We start from the raw sequence: 16,233 nt of genomic DNA, 5'->3' as shown, positions 1-16,233 counted from the left end.
CACAGTCTAGTCTCTCGGGAAACCAGCGTGGCTCAGTGGCAAGAGCCCAGGCTTGGGAGTCAGGGGTCACGGGTTCGAGTCGCGGCTCCGCCGCTTGCCGGCTGGGTGACTTTGGGCCAGTCGCTTCACTTCCGTGGGCCTCCGTGACCTCATCTGGAAAATGGGGATGAAGACTGGGAGTCCCACGCGGGACAACGTGATCACCTCGTATCCCCCCCAGCGTTTAGAACAGTGCTTGGCACGTAGTAAGGGCTTAACGAATACCGACGTTATTATTATTCTTATGAAATCGCCCCACGCGGCCCCCGGATTCATCCCCCAGGGCGGAATGAGATCTTCACTCCGGTCAGCAAGGAGTCTCCTGGCCCCGGAAAGTCCCCGAGGGGGAGGCTTCACGCCTCTCGGGAATCGTCGATGATTCCGGGGATGGATCGGAGAAAGCGGGCGGGGGGACCGGTGGGGTAATAATAATGATGATGTTGGCATTCGTTAAGCGCTTACTATGTGCAGAGCAATAATAATGATAATAATAATGTTGGTATCTGTTAAGCGCTCACTATGTGCCGAGCACCGTTCTAAGCGCCGGGGGAGACACGGGGTCATCGGGTCGTCCCGCGTGGGGCTCACGGTTAATCCCCATTTTCCGGATGAGGGAACCGAGGCCCAGAGAAGTGAAGCGACTCGCCCACGGTCACACAGCTGAGTGGCGGAGCCGGAATTCGAACTCATGACCTCTGACTCCCAAGCCCGGGCTCTTTCCGCTGAGCCACGCTGCTTCCCTTGCCCTCCCGGGCCTAGAATCGGGCTTTCTCCCTCCCCTTCCCCACCTGCGCGCGGATCCCACGCGGGCCAGGGGGAAGGGGTGGGTTTCGACCCGGCTCCGAGCCTCACCCACACGCCCGGGGACCGGGCAGCGTTTCCTCGGAGGAAAGGCCGCGGGGAAGAACTTCACCGCTCGCCCTCTAGGTGGGTGGCGATTCCCGGCGACGCTCCTCCGTCGGTCCGTCCGTCCGTCGGTGGTGTCTACCGAGCACTCACGACGCGCAGGGCGCTGCGCAGAGCGGGTGATAGAGTTCGGGGACGGTAGAGCGGATCTACGATCCAACATCACTCCGTTACGGTCAGGCTGGCAGCCTAGAAAGGGAACGAGCCCGTAATCTTGACGTCATCCCTGCCTCGTCTCTCTCATTCGGGCAGTCGAGCAGTCGCGTTTATTTAGCGTCTACTACGTGTGGGGCTGCTGCTGCCGCTGGCATTCGTTAAGCGCTCACTATGTGGCAAGCACCGTTCTGAGCGCTGGGGGAGATACGGGGTCATCACGTTGTCCCACGTGGGGCTCGCGGTCTTAATCCCCCTCTTACAGACGGGGGGAACTGAGGCCCAGAGAATAATGGTGGTATCTGTTAAGCGCTCACTACGTGCAAAGCACCGTTCTAAGCGCTGGGGGATACAAGGTAATCGGGTTGTCCCACGTGGGGCTCGCGGTCTTAATCCCCCTTTTACAGACGGGGGAACTGAGGCCCAGAGAGGTGAAGCGACTTGCCCAAGGTCACACGGGAGACAAGCGGCGGAGCCGGGATTAGAACCCACGTCCTCTGACTCCCAAGCCCGGGCCGTTATCCGCTGAGCCGCGCTGCTTCTCCGGCGTGGAGTCTCGGCCAAGCCCTCGGGAGAGTAGGATGCAACAGAATTAGCAGAAACGTTCCCTGCGCAAAACAAGCCGTTCAATCTCTAACCAAATCCCGCTGGGTCGACCTTCGCAGCGTCGTTAAAATCCTTCTTTTTCCTCTCCGTCCAAACTCTTACCACGTAAATCGAAGAACGTATCCTGTCTCGCTTGGATCACCGCACCGGCCTCCTCGCTGACCTCCCCGCCTCCTGTCTCTCCCCACTCCAGTCCAGACGTCGCTCTGCTGCCCGAGTCGTTTTTCTACGAAAACCTTCCGTCCACGTTCGACCGTGTCCACGTATGAGAAGCGGCGTGGCTCGCCGGAAAGAGGCCGGGCTTGGGAGTCGGAGGTCATGCGTTCGAATCCCGGCTCTGCCACCTTTCGTTCGGTAGTATTTATTGAGCGCTTACTATGCGCAGAGCACTGTACTAAGCGCTTGGAATGGACAGATCGGTAACAGACTTGTCAGCTGTGTGCCTGTGGGCAGGTCCCTTGACTTCTCTGGGCCTCAGTGACCTCCTCTGGAAAATGGGGATGAAGACCGGGAGCCTCGCGGGATTTCCCCTGTATCTCCCCCGGCGCTTAGAACAGTGCTCCGCACGTAGTAGGTGCTTAACAAATACCGACATTATTATTACTATTATGGTTTCCCCTCTTCTTCATTTTGGAGATCCGTTCGTTCATTCAGTCGTATTTATCGCTTACTCTGTGCAGAGCAAGATGAGGTGACTGAAGCCCAGAGAAGGGAAGTGACCTGCCCAACGTCACACAGCGGACACGTGGCGGAAGCTAGATTAGAACCCAGGTCCTTCGTCCTCCCAGCCCCGTGCTCTATCCACTAGGCCGTAGGGCCTCTCAAATTCACGGGAAGCAGCGTGGCTCAGTGGAACGAGCGTAGGCTGGGGAGTCGGAGGTCATGGGTTCGACTCCCAGCTCTGCCCCTTGGCGGCTGTGTGACCGTGGGTGAGTCCCTTCACTTCTCGGTGCCTCGGTGACCTCATCTGGAAAATGGGGATTAGGACCGGGAGCCTCACGTGGGACAATCTGGTGACCCTGTATCTCCAGCGCTTAGAACAGTGCTCCGCACACAGTAAGCGCTTAACAAATACTAACGTTATTATTATTATTATGAATCCCCTTCTAGACCGTGAGCCCGTTGCTGGGCCGGGATCGTCTCTGTTGCCAAATTGTACTTTCCAAGCGCTTAGTACGGTGCTTTGCACTCAATAAGCGCTCAATGAGTACGATTGAATGAATAAATGAAGGAACAGGAGGAAGCGGGGTGTGGTGGGAAATAGTGTAAATACGCCAGGTGGAAACGGCTGACTAAATAATTGCACATGCAAATAAATATAATAAAGTGCTGAGGGGAGGGGTAAAGAGATAATAATAATAATTATTATTTGTTAAGCACTTACTGTGCGCCAGGCACTGTACTAAACGCTGGGGGGGGGGGGGGGGACACACAAGCAAATCGGGTTGGACGCAATCCCCGTCCCACGTGGGGTTCACAGTCTCAATCCCCATTTTACAGACGAGGCAGGGCGGGATCTGATAATAATAACGTTGCTATCTGTTAAGCGCTTACTACGTGCAGAGCACCGTTCTAAGCGCTGGGGGAGATACGGGATCATCGGGTGTCCCACGGGAGGCTCCCGGGTTAATCCCCATTTTACAGCTGCGGGAACTGAGGCCCAGAGAAGTGAAGCGACTCGCCCACGGCCACACGGCTGACAAGTGCCGGAGCCGGGATTCGAACCCGTGACCTCTGACTCCCAAGCCCGGGCTCTTTCCGCTGAGCCCCGCTGCTTCTCCTGAAGTGAGCAAGGTAGTGCCTTTTCCCCTGTCCGTAGCTGACGTTGTTCTGGCCCAAGGTCAGCACGGCAAAAGCTCAACGAATACCCCCGATCGATCGATCGATCGGTTGGGAGATCTGAGCGTGAGGTGCAGCCAAACGGTTTGCCTTGGTTGGTTCATTCATTCGTTCATTCACTAGCATTTACTGAGCGCCGACTACGTGCGGAGCACTGGACTAAGCGCTTGGAATGGACAATTCGGCAACAGATAGAGACGGTCCCCGCCCAGTGATTGCGTTGGGAGTGAATTATATTTCCAGCCCCGACAGCTGGCCCCCATTAAGAAAGGGATCCCGCGCGGATCGGGGACCAGGTCCGATCCGTTTGCCTCGGTGCTTTCCGCGCGGTCCACGTGTAATAAAAACCATCGCCGTAGAGATCTTGGCAGGGTTTCTTGGCACGAGGGGATAAAGAGGCGATAACAGCTCTGTGGAAAATAATGCTGACATACGTACCCAAAACAGCATCTAATTTATCCATCTTCACCCACTCCCTCGGAGAACTCATTGGTTCCCATGGCTTCAACTACTATCTCCCCGTGGCCGATTCCCAGCTCTCTCATCTCCAGCCCCGTCCTCTCTCCTTCTCTGCTGGCCGGCGTTTCATCCCGCCTTCAGGAAATCTCTACTCGGATGTCCCGCCGACACCGCCCATTTAGCGTGTCCGAAAGAGGACTCCCTCTCTTCCCGCCCGAACCCCGTCTCCGCCGTGACTTCGCTCTCCCTGTGGACGGCTCCACCGTCTTCCCCGTCTCGCGGGCCTCTGACCTCGGCGACGCGCTCGACTCATCTCTCTAATGCCACCCGCCCATTCAGTGGCCAGATCCCGTCGGTTCTGCCTTCTCAACCTGGCTGAAATCCATCCTTCTTTCTCCCTCCAAAGTGCTCCTGTGCCGATCCAAGGACTTATCCGCAGCAGTTTTCTTGCCGGCCTTCCTGCCCCCGTCTCGCCCCAGCGCAGTCCATACTTCCCTCGGCAGCCCAGATGGTTTTTCTACGAAAACGTACGGTCTCTGTCTCCCCCGCGTCCTCCGCGTCCACCTCTGCCTCAAGCGGAAACGTCTTACCGTCGGCTCGGAGCACTCACCCAGCCTGCCCCCTCCTAATTTACCTCGCCGATTTCCCACTCCAGCCCAGCCCGCGCACCCCGCTCTTCTAGCGCCGGCTCGCTCGCCGGGCTCCGACCTCCTCCGTCTTGCCGCTGGCCGCTTTCCCACGTCTTCCCTCTGACCCTGGAGCTCCCACCCCCTCCAGGTAGGCCAGACCACCACTCCCCCCACCTCCAAAGCCTTATTAAGATCTAAATCTCTCCAAGAGGCCTCGATGAAGCCCTCTTTCTCTCGGCTCCCTCTCCCTGCCGTGTCATCTACTCACTGGAAAGAGCCCGGGCTTTGGAGTCAGAGGTCGTGGGTTCGAACCCCGGCTCCGCCACTTCTCAGCCGTGTGACTTTGGGCGAGTCACTTCGCTTCTCGGGGCCTCAGTTACCTCATCTGGGAAATGGGGATTAAGACCGTGGGCCCCACGCGGGACGGCCCGATTCCCCCGGGTCTAACCCCGGCGCTCAACAAACACCAGCATTATTATCTGCACGCTCCAGCGTGGCTCAGTGCAAAGAGCCCGGACGTGGGAGTCAGAGGTCATTGGTTCGCATCCAGGCTCCGCCACTTGGCAGCTGGGTGACTGTGGGCGAGTCACTTCACTTCTCTGGGCCTCAGTTACCTCATCTGTAAAATGGGGATTAAGACCGTGAGCCTCACGGAGGACCAACTGATTACCCTGTTTCTACCCCGGCGCTTAGAACGGTGCTCTGCACATAGTAAGCGCTTAACCAATACCAACGTTATTATTATTATTATCACCCTTTGGGCGTTCGGTGTTCGCTCCACCCCCGAGCCCCACAGCACTTAGGTATCTATCCGTAATTGATTTATATTACTGTCTGCCTCTCCCTCTAGACTTTAAGCTCCACGTGGGCGGGGAACGTGTCTACCAACTCTGTAGTTTTGTACTCTCCCAAGCGCTCAGAACAGTACCGACCATCGATTGACCGATCGCTGTTCGATTGTATAATCATCGGTTATCGCCGTTTGAAAACACGCTCCCGGCGCTTGAGTCAAGTTTTCGGGTCTTGAGAACGCAAAGGGACGCATCACCTGTTCTCCCTCCTGATCAGCCTGCGAGCTCCGTGTGGGACACGGACTGCTTATCTTGGATCTACCACCGATCGACCGACTAGGAGAGGGCATGGTGGGTGAGCGCTTTCCTTGCCAAGCGGCGTGAAGAACGACGGTCTGCTGTTGCTGGGAAATCGAAAAGAGATGCCGCGGTTCAGGCCGGCTGGGTTTCCTGTAGTCAGCTTTCCCCATTTCTGATTTGGGGGAGCTGATTTTTCATTTTCATCATCATGATTATCGTTATTATTATTTCGCATTCTGCTGAGGAGGGGCTTTGGTACCCAGAGGAGCGTTTTTGGCCGACGCCGTGAATTCCAGCTGGGAGACCGAGCTCTTTTGAGGGAAACATCTGAACGATTAAGTAGCCGGACGCCAAGGCTAAAGGGAGAGGGGGAAGAAATAGCGGGCGGGGAAGGGGGGGAAGTCGGCACGACGTCTCTCCCGTTAGAGTGCAAACCTCTTGGGGAGAGGGGACGGCAGTCCCGCAATCGATCAGTGGTATTTCCTGAGCACCTCCCGTGGGCAGAGCGCTGTACTAAGCGCTCGGGAGAGTGCAATACCACAGAGTTCCTTGCCCGCAACGGGTTTACGGTCCAGAGGGTGCGTCTATTTCCTTGGTGGATCTTCCCTAAGTGCGTAGGCCTCTCAGCAGCCGTCTAATAGATCCTCCCGTTGGATTGATCGACCTATCAGTCGGTCAATCAGCAGTCTTTAGTGAAGGCTTACTGTGTGCGGAGGTCTGCCCCGAGTTCTTGGGAGAGGACGAAACAATAATAATAATTATTATAACGATACTTACGGTATCTGTTGAGCGCCTACGGGGTGCCGGGCGCTGTCCTAAGCACTACCCATCCGCTGAGGTTTCCTATTTGGGAGGCTCCCCCTGAGCCTAGCTGAGCTTCCCCTCTCAGGTTCCCTCGTCTTTTGGAAGGAGACATTCGTTCATTCATCGTCATATTTATTGAGCGCTTGCTGTGTGCAGAGCACTGTACTGAGCGCCTGGAAAGTACACTTCAGCAACGAATAGAGACAATCCCCGCCCACGACGGGCTCACAGTCTAGAAGGGTGGGGACGGACGTCAAAACGAAAAAGGCATCAACGGCATCAATATAAATAAATAGAATTATAGATACGCCCGCATCGTTAATAGAAGGAAATTGAATCACAAACGTGTACGTATACACACAAGTGCTGGGGAGGGGGGTAGAGCAAAGGGAGGGAATGGGGGCAATGGGGAGGGGACGGGGAGCTGAGGAAAAGGGGGGCTTAGCCTGGGAAGGCCTCCCGGAGGAGGTGAGCCTTCAGGAGGGCTTTGCAGCGGGGTGGATTTGAGGAGGGAGGGCGTTCCAGGCCGGAGGTGGGACGTGGGCCGGGGGCCGACGGGGGGACAGGCGGGGACGAGGCCCGGTGAGAAGGCGAGCGGCTCCAGAGGAGCGGAGCGTGCGGGCCGGGCTGGAGAAGGAGAGGAGGGCGGCGAGGTAGGAGGGGGCCAGGGGATGGACAGTTTGAAGCCAACAGTGAGGAGATCCTGCTTGATACGGAGGTCGATAGGCAACCCCTGGGGATTTTTGAGGAGGGGGGTGACACGCCCACCACGCTTCTATAGAGACATGATTCCTTCGTGCTCACTGCTGGCTCTCGGGGACCTGCAGGCCCTCAGGGGTCATCCTGTCCCGGCTTCTGGCTCCAGGCGGGGCTGCCCACCCCCACCCCCCCCAACCTCATCGGTTGGACATCCGGCCCCCCGGCCCCCAGTGACCCCCCCCCCCCTTTCCCGCCCCCCTCCTCCGCCCCGGTCTGCCAGGGCTGCTTTCTTTCCCACCTCCCCGACGCGGGCCCGTTTGTTTGAAATCGGTCCCGGTCTCGGCCCTCGCCAGCCCTCGGGGTCAGCGTCGGTTGGGATCCGTACCCGTGTTCTTCGACCTGGCTATTTTCCGTATTAGCCAACGGGAAACATTCATGCGGTCAAATAAGTGAGTGCCTGACACGTTCGTCCGAAGGGCTTCTGGGGTCAAGAAGAGCTTGACGGTCGATATTACTTGCTTCCTCTTGGGGCTCGAACCATCCCTCGATCTTCAGCTCTCTTAGGTCTGACTCATCGAGATGTTATTTTCGAGACGGCTGAGAGGGGACCGTTCGTTATGAGGACAAAATGGCAAATGGGAGGTTGGATAATTGATGGGGATATAAAAAACACGCCCCACAGGGTAAAGGGCCGGGGAATCGATGCCCAGCAATCTTTTCAGTGTAATTAGGGATTCTCGGGCCCGGGAAAATAACCGTTGTTGCTGCCTTCAGAAGAGCCGGTCTTGTTTAGCCTGGGCACGAATGACTTCGGTTAATGGCCTCCGAGATAATTAGTCCTTTCCGATGCCCCCGATCCCCGGGCCTATTGACTCGTATCCGCCCCGGCGCTGAGAACAGTGCTTGGCTCAGAGTAAGGGCTTCGCGAGAGTGATGATACAAGGGCGAAAATAGGGTAAGCGGCACGGCCCAGCGGGGAGAGCACGGGCCTGGGAGTCAGAAGACATGGGTGCTAATCCCAGCTCTGCTACCTGTCTGCTGGGTGACCTTGAGCAAGTCAGTTCGCTTCTCTGGGCCTCAGTTACCTCGTCTGTAAAATGGGGATTAAGGCTGCGAGCCCTACGTGGGACAGGGACCGTATCTATCCTGATGAGCTGGTATCTACCTCGCGGGCACTTAGTGTACTGCCTGGCACACGGTAAGCAGCGAGGCTTAGTGGACAGAACATAGTCTTGGGAGCCAGGGGTCGTGGGTTCTAATCCCGGCCCCGCCACCTGTCAGCTGTGCGACTTTGGGCCGGTCACGTTACTTCTCGGTGCCTCAGTTACCTCATCTGTAAAATGGGGATGAAGACCGCGAGCCTCACGTGGGACGTAGCTGTCTCATCCACCCCACACATCCAGTCCATTACCGAGGCCCGCCGGTCTCACCTTCACGATATCGCCGAGATCCGCCCTTCCCTCTCCATCCAAACGGGTATCGTGCCGGGGCAAGCTCTCGTGATATCCCGACGGGATTACCGCGTCAGCCTCCTCTCTGACCTCCCTTCCTCCCGTCTCTCCCCGCTCTGGTCTATTCTTCATTCCGCTGCCCGGATCATCTTCCTACAGAAAGGCTCTGGGCACGTCACTCCCCTCCTCAAAAACCTCCAGCGGTTGCCCGTCGACCTCCGCACGAAACAAAAACTCCTCACTCTAGGCTTCAAGGCCGTCCGTCCCCTCGCCCCCTCCTACCTCGCCTCCCTTCCCTCCTTCTCCAGCCCACCCCGCGCGCTCCGCTCCTCCGCCGCCCGCCTCCTCGCCGTCCCCCGTTCCCGCCCGTCCCGCCGTCGACCCCCGGCCCACGTCCTACGGCTGACCCGGAACGCCCTCCCTCCTCACCTCCGCCAGACTCACTCTCTTCCCCTCTTCAAAGCCCTACCGAGAGCTCGCCTCCTCCATGAGGCCTTCCCACACTGAGGCCCCCCTTTTCCTCTGCTCCCCTTCCCCTCCCCCTTTGCCCTCCCTCCACCCCCTCCCCTCAGCACTGTGCTCATTTGTATATATGATTAATTACCCTATTTATTTTGTTAATGAGGTGCATATCTCCTTGGTTCTATTCATCTCGATGATGTTGTCTCGTTTTTGTTCTGTTTTGCCTTGCTGTCCGTCCCCCCCGTTTAGACCTTGAGCCCGTCACCGGGCAGAGACCGTCTCTATCTGTTGCCGAATTGTCCATTCCAAGCGCTTAGTGCAGTGCTCTGCACGTAGTAAGCGCTCAATAAATACTACTGAATGAATGAATGAATGACAACCTGATTACCCTGTATCTCCCCCGGCCCTTAGAACAGTGCTCGGCACATAGTAAGCGCTTAACAAATACCAATATTATCCTTATCATTATTATTAAGCGCTTAATAAGATGAAAAACAAAATTGAAGGGAGAGGACGTTCCTGGACCGAGGGAGGACGCGGACAACGTTCCGTTCCTCCCGAGGTGCCGAGTGAGGAACGAAAAATAGTTCGTAGGCCGGGAGTCGGGGAGCATGTTTCGCTCTTTGCCTGGCAGTGAACCACGGAGCCCAGCTCAAGAGGGTTTTTCCTCTCAGTGCTCACTCCCAAGTCCCGGCATCCTCGCTCTTCCAGTCGGGATCGCTCCTAGATCGAAACCGCCGAGGAAGCGCCCGAGCCTTCTGTGGTTTACCTCTGGGGCTCTGACGGAGCAGACGTGGCCAAAGCTAGCTAGAGCGCGGCCTCGTCCAACGGGCAAGGCCCAAGTGAGGAGATGGAATCAGGGGAGGCTACCCGGCTCCCAACGGCTGCAGATATATTGGTCCGACACGCCGACAGTTATTTCAGCAGGATGAGGGGGAAGGTGACGGCACTGTAATTTACGTCTTCAAAATTTGTTCTCCCGCCAAAGGTAAGGTGGAGTCTTAGAGTTCTGTCTTGTCGCGGTGCTTTTTCCATTTTTCCCTCTAAATTGGACACGGGAAAGACAAAACGAAGCAGGCTCCTAGTCCACGTGATCATTTTCTTATGGAGGCTCAAAGACATAAATTCTTCGAGGAGATAATGACTCCATTTTGTATTTCTCACTTCCAAATGGGCTGTTTTTAGGAGAGTTCTTCCCATACGTTCCACTGGAACTCCAAAATGAGGGTCCGCGTGCTGCGATCTCTGCCAGATCTCAGAAAACGGATCTGACATCTTTAGAGAAGCGGCGTGGCGTGGTGCACAGGGCCTGGGCCTGGGGATTCAGTATCTATGGTTTTTTTTCAATGGTATTTGTTAAGCGCTTACTCTGTGCCCGGCAGTGTTCTAAGGACATCGAGTTGGACACAGTCCCTGTCCTCCCTGTTCTTATTTGATATTATATTGATATTCTTTATATTGATTCCCCTGTGTCTACCCCAGCGCTTAGAACAGTGCTCGGCACATAGTAAGCGCTTGGGCGAGTCGCTCAACTCCTCTGGGCCTCGGTGACCTCATCTGTAAAATGGGGATGAAGACTGTGAGCCCCAAGTGGGACAACCCGATTGCCCCGTACCTACCCCAGCGTTTAGAACGGTGCTCTGCACATAGTAAGCGCTTAACAAATACCAACATTATTATTATCATCATTAACGAAAAGGCCCCCAAAGGGCGATCCAGCACCTTACCGGTGCTTATCCACCTCACGGAAGGACTCCGGCAGGTGTTCCCTCCGTGGACCTCCTTCCTGAGGGCAGGCGAGACCCTACTTTCGATTCACCGAGCTCCGGTAACGCCTCCTCGTGCCGCGGCCCCGGGCAGCCCGGCCCAGCGGCGGGCGGGACGCGGCGCCCGGTCCCGTTGGGGTGGGCCCCGGCGGGCCTCGGGCCCTCAGAAAGCCTCGCCCGTCTGTGTGGCCCTGCTCGGGGTCAGGGCTCAGGGGGTCCCTTTCTGTCTTTTCCGGCTGCAGAATGGGTGTCAAGCCCTTCCCTCCCGAATGAGGCCCGAGGGCATAAATGGGGGCGAGTGGGATGGGCGGGGGGGGGGGTGGGGAGGGAAGAGAGAGAGGGAGCGAATGTGTGAATGTGTGGCTGTGGCCAACAGTAGGTCTCTGGGAACGGAGAGCCCTGGGTCCTCGTCCCGGTTCATTCATTCAATAGTATTTATCGAGCGCTTACTAGGTGCAGGGCACCGGACCGAGCGCTCGGAACGGACAGATCGGCAACGGACAGAGCCGGTCCCCGCCCTCCGACGGGCTCACGGTCCGATCGGGGGAGACGGGCGGACGGGGACGACGGCGACGGATAGAGTCGAGGGGAAGGACGTCTCGTAAAAACAACGGCGGGTAAATGGAATCGGGGTGATGTACATCTCATCAAACAGAATAAATAGGGCGATGAAGATATCTACGGTCGAGCGGACGGGTACGGTGCCGAGGGGGTGGGACGGGCGAGGGAAAGGGGGGAGAAGAGGGTTCGGCTGCGGAGAGGTGAAGGGGGGGTAGAGGGAGCGGAGGGGAAAAGGGGGGGAGCTCGGTCCGGGAAGGCCTCTCGGAGGAGGCGAGCTTTAAGTAGGGATCCGGAGAGGGGAAGAGAATCAGATGGTCGGAGGCGAGGAGGGAGGGCGCTCCGGGACCGCGGGAGGACGCGGCCCGGGGGTCGACGGCGGGCCGGGCGAGACCGGGGGACGGCGAGGGGGCGGGCGGCGGGGGAGCGGAGCGGGCGGGGTGGCCGGCGGAAAGAGAGGAGGGAGGAGAGGTAGGAGGGGGCGAGGCGACGGACGGCCTCGAAGCCTAGAGTGAGGAGTTGCGCGTGGAGGGGCCGGGCGGTCGGCGGGGACGGTTTCTGGGCACAGCGAGACCCACCCGGGGCGACGGGCGAGGCGGACGGGCCCGGCGCGGATCTGGAAAAACCGTCGGGTCCCTTGGTCGGCGGGGGAGACCGAGGCCGTTACCGGGACGACCGCCGGCCGCCTCACGGCGCTCGGCCCAGCGTCCGCACCGTCCTGCGCTCAGCGCCGCCCTCCCGGGATCCCTCCCCGAAAAGCCCTTCGCCTGGTGTCACCCACCTGCCCGCCTCCTCCCTCGCCGAGGCCGCGGCGGGAACGCGCCAGGCAGGGGAGAGAGAGCGCGCCAGTGGCGTCTACCGACTCCGTCGGATCGTCCTCTCCCAAGGGCTCCGCTCGTCGACCGACCCATCGACGCCGCGTAAACCACCACCGGCACCGTCTTCGATTCCTCCACGTGGGGCTTCCGGCCGGCTGCCTTCGTGGCCGAACCGAGGTTCGCCCCTTGTCCCCGGCACGAGAGTCCTCAGCGCTCTACGTTAAGCGCTCAGAAACGCGGCCTAGTGGAAAGAGCCTGGGCCTGGGAGTCGAGAAACCCGGCTTCGGACCCCAGCTCCGCCACCCGCCTGCCGGGCGGCCACGGGCAACTCAGCCAACCTCCGCGGCCCTCGGTTTCCTCATCTGTAAAATGGGGATCCGTTCCCTTTTCTCCCTCCTATTTGGATTGGGAGCCCCGTGAGGGCCAGGGACTGAGTCTGCCCCGATTCCCTTGCCCGTACCGCAGCACTCGGTAGAGTGCACGGTGAAGTACTTAACCGATGCTATCGTTATCGTTGCTATTCTTCTTTTTGTTATCATTATCATTTTACACACGTGCTGAGAGTGACAGTCGGACTGATGTAAGTTGGGGTGGCGGGACGGCGGGGGCGGGGTGGAAGAGGGGAGAGGACTTTGAAGATGGGTTTTTGTTTTAGAAAGATGTTCCCGACGGTCAAGCACTAGTCCAGGGCTTAATACAGTGCTCGGCGCACCCCAGACGGTCCGTAAATCGATCCGTCCACGGTATTCATCGAGTGTTTACTGTGTTCAGAGCACTGTGCCGAGCGCTTGGGAGAGTACAGTGTGACGCCGTCGGTGGTCCCGCGCCCTGTCCACGACAGGCGTACGGTCTGGTGGGGGAGACGGACATTAATTCTATTCTCGATTCTATTCGTCGCCATCGTTCTCGTCCGTCCGTCTCCCCCGATCAGTCCGCGAGCCCGTCAGTGGGCGGGGACCGTCTCTATCTGTTGCCGATTCGTCCATTCCAAGCGCTTAGTAACGATAATGACGACGTTGGTATCCGTTAAGCGCTCACCACGTGCAGAGCGCCGTTCTAAGCGCCGGGGGAGATATGGGGTCGTCGGGTCGTCCCGCGTGAGGTTCGCGGTTGATCCCCATTTTCCAGATGAGGGAACTGAGGCACAGAGTTGTCCCACGTGGGGCTCGCAGTTTTGATCCCCATCTTACAGAGGAGGTCACTGAGGCCCAGAGAAGTGAAGCGACCCGCCCGCAGTCACCCAGCTGACGAGTGGCAGAGCCGGGAGTCGAACCCATGACCTCCGACCCCGAAGCCCAGGCTCCTTCCACGGAGCCGCGCTGCTCTGCACATAGTAAGCGCTCAATAAATACTAGTGAGGGAATTAAAAGAAATAAATGAATTAAGGAGGTGATGAAGCGCTGTGGGACCCGAGTGCAGAAGAGAGTGGGAGAAGAGGAAACGGGGGCTTAGTCGGGGAAGGCCTCTTGGAGGAGATGGGCCCTCGATAAGGTTTTGAATATAATAATAATAATAACGTCGGTATTTGTTAAGCGCTTACTATGCGCCGAGCACCGTTCTGAGCGCTGGGGGAGATACGAGGAAATGAGGTTGTCCCGCATGAGGCTCACGGTCTTCATCCCCATTTTCCAGATGAGGTCACCGAGGCAGCGAGAAGTGAAGCGACTCGCCCAGGGTCACACGGCTGACAAGGGGCAGAGCCGGGATCAGAACCCACGACCTCCGACTCCTAAGCCCGGGCTCTTTCCACCGGGCGACGTCGAAGGTGGGAAGAGCGATCGTCTGTCGGATACGAAGGGGGGGGGGGGGGCGTTCCAGGCCGGAGGCGGGACGTGGGCGAGAGGTCGGCGGCGAGGTAGACGAGACCGAGGTACGGCGAGGAGGTTGGCGTTCGAGGAGCGAAGCGCGTGGGCCGGGTCGGAGGAGGCGAGGAGGGAGGCGAGGTGGACGGGGGCGAGCGATGGAGGATCCTTAAATCCTCCCTCTCTCCCTCTTCGGCCGGGGTCGGCGTTTCTGCGCCCGAGCCCCGCTGACGGCCCGAGGGACCCCGGGCCTCGATGGCGGCGGCGCTTTTCCGCCTCGTGCTGTTGGAAATGATAAGGCCGATCGGGATTATGGTGCCCGTGCGGCCGACACTGTTCCAAGCGCCGGGGCGGTCACGTGCTCGCGGTCGGGAAGCAGCGTGGCCTCGTGGAAAGAGTCCGGGCCTGGGAGTCAGAGGACCTGGGTTCTAATTCTGACTCCCCCACTTGCCTCCTGGGTGTGACCGACGTTCCCGGCCCATCCCTGCGCCCGGGTTTCCTCATCTGCGCAGAGGGGATTCATCGCCCGTTCTCCCACGGCTCAATGGAAAGAGCAAGGGCTTGGGAGTCGGAAGTCGGGGGTTCTAATCCCGACTCCGCCGCTTGTCAGCTGTGTGACTTCGGGCAAGTCACTTCACCTCTCTGTGCCTCGGCTCCCTCGTCGGTCAAATGGGGATTAAGACCGTGAGCCCCACGTGGGGCGGCCTGATCACCCGGTATTCCCCCCCAGCGCTTAGAACGGTGCTTCGCACGTGGTGAGCGCTTAACAAACATCATTATCATTATTACTCTGAGCCTCGGGTGGGCCCCGATCATCCTGTATCTGCCCCCAGCGCTTAGCACGGCCCTTAGCGCATGGCAAGCGCTTAACAGATTCCGCAAGAGCAGCGTGGCTCAGTGGAGAGAGCAGGGGCTTTGGAGTCAGAGGTCACGGGTTCGAATCCCGGCTCTGCCACTCGGCAGCCGGGTGACCGTGGGCGAGCCGCTTCGCTTCTCGGTGCCTCGGTCACCTCATCTGTAAAATGGGGATGAAGACCGCGAGCCCCACGTGGGACGACCCGACTCCCCCGGGTCTACCCCGGCGCTTAGAACGGTGCTCTGCACGTAGTGAGCGCTTAACAGATACCAACATTATCATTATTATTATTATCGTCATCATTTCCTTTCCCCGCACCTCTCCCGTGAGGTGGTCGCACGAGTGATTCACATCTGAGCCTCCTAGGCCCAAAGGATTCTTTTCCCTTGCAGAAATGTGAAAGGAGGAAAAAGAAAATTCAGGAAATCCACGTGTTGTGGGGGTTTTTTTATAACGAACAAGCCAGATATTGCTAGTTGCAACAGCAATTAAAATAGGAGCTTATAATAAAGCCCTTTCACTGAGCGACCCCAGATATCGAGCCTGTAATTAGTACTCTCGTCAAGCCCCGAACCTGTCACGTCCCAAATCTCGATTCCATTTAGTCGCCACTGTTCTCACGAGACGTCCTTCCCCTCGACCCTCTCCGTCGCCATCGTTCCCGTCCGCCCGTCTCCCCCGATCGGACCGCGAGCCCGGCGGACGGCGGGGACCGTCTCTACCCGTCGCCGACCCGTTGGTTCCGAGCGCTCGGTCCGGCGCTCCGCGCCTGGTAAGCGCTCGCTAGATACTACTGAATGAATGAATGAAATCAGGCTCTTGAGCAGACCGTGATCGCTTTCTTGCATGCCAAGAGGAAACCCGACCGGTCGGTCCGTTTGGGAAGAAAGGTATTTAGAAAAGCGGGAAGAATGGGATTTTCGGTTTCGTCGGGTAGCCGGCATCACCTGACCGCCAAAGCCACCCCAGGCCTCGACGGTATTTATCGGGCACCTATAAGCGCAGTGTTTAGAAGGCCCCGGAGTACCGAAAAGAACTGTAGCACGAAACGATCCCTGCCCCCGGTGATGATGATGATAACAGCGATGTCGGTATCTGTTAAGCGCTCACTAGGTGCCGAGCACCGTTCTGGGCGCCGGGGGAGATACGGGGTCCTCGGCTGGTCCCCCGTGAGGCTCGCGGTCTTCATCCCCGTTTTCCAGATGAGGTCACTGAGGCCCGGAGAAGTGAAGTGTTGCTCACAGTCGCACCCAGCTGCCGAGTGGCCGAGCCGGGATCCGAACCCATTTCCTCCG

The sequence above is a fragment of the Ornithorhynchus anatinus genome, chromosome X1, assembly GCF_004115215.2.
Source record: "Ornithorhynchus anatinus isolate Pmale09 chromosome X1, mOrnAna1.pri.v4, whole genome shotgun sequence".
NCBI lineage: Eukaryota > Metazoa > Chordata > Mammalia > Monotremata > Ornithorhynchidae > Ornithorhynchus > Ornithorhynchus anatinus.
Note: the sequence above shows the minus strand (reverse complement) of the source record.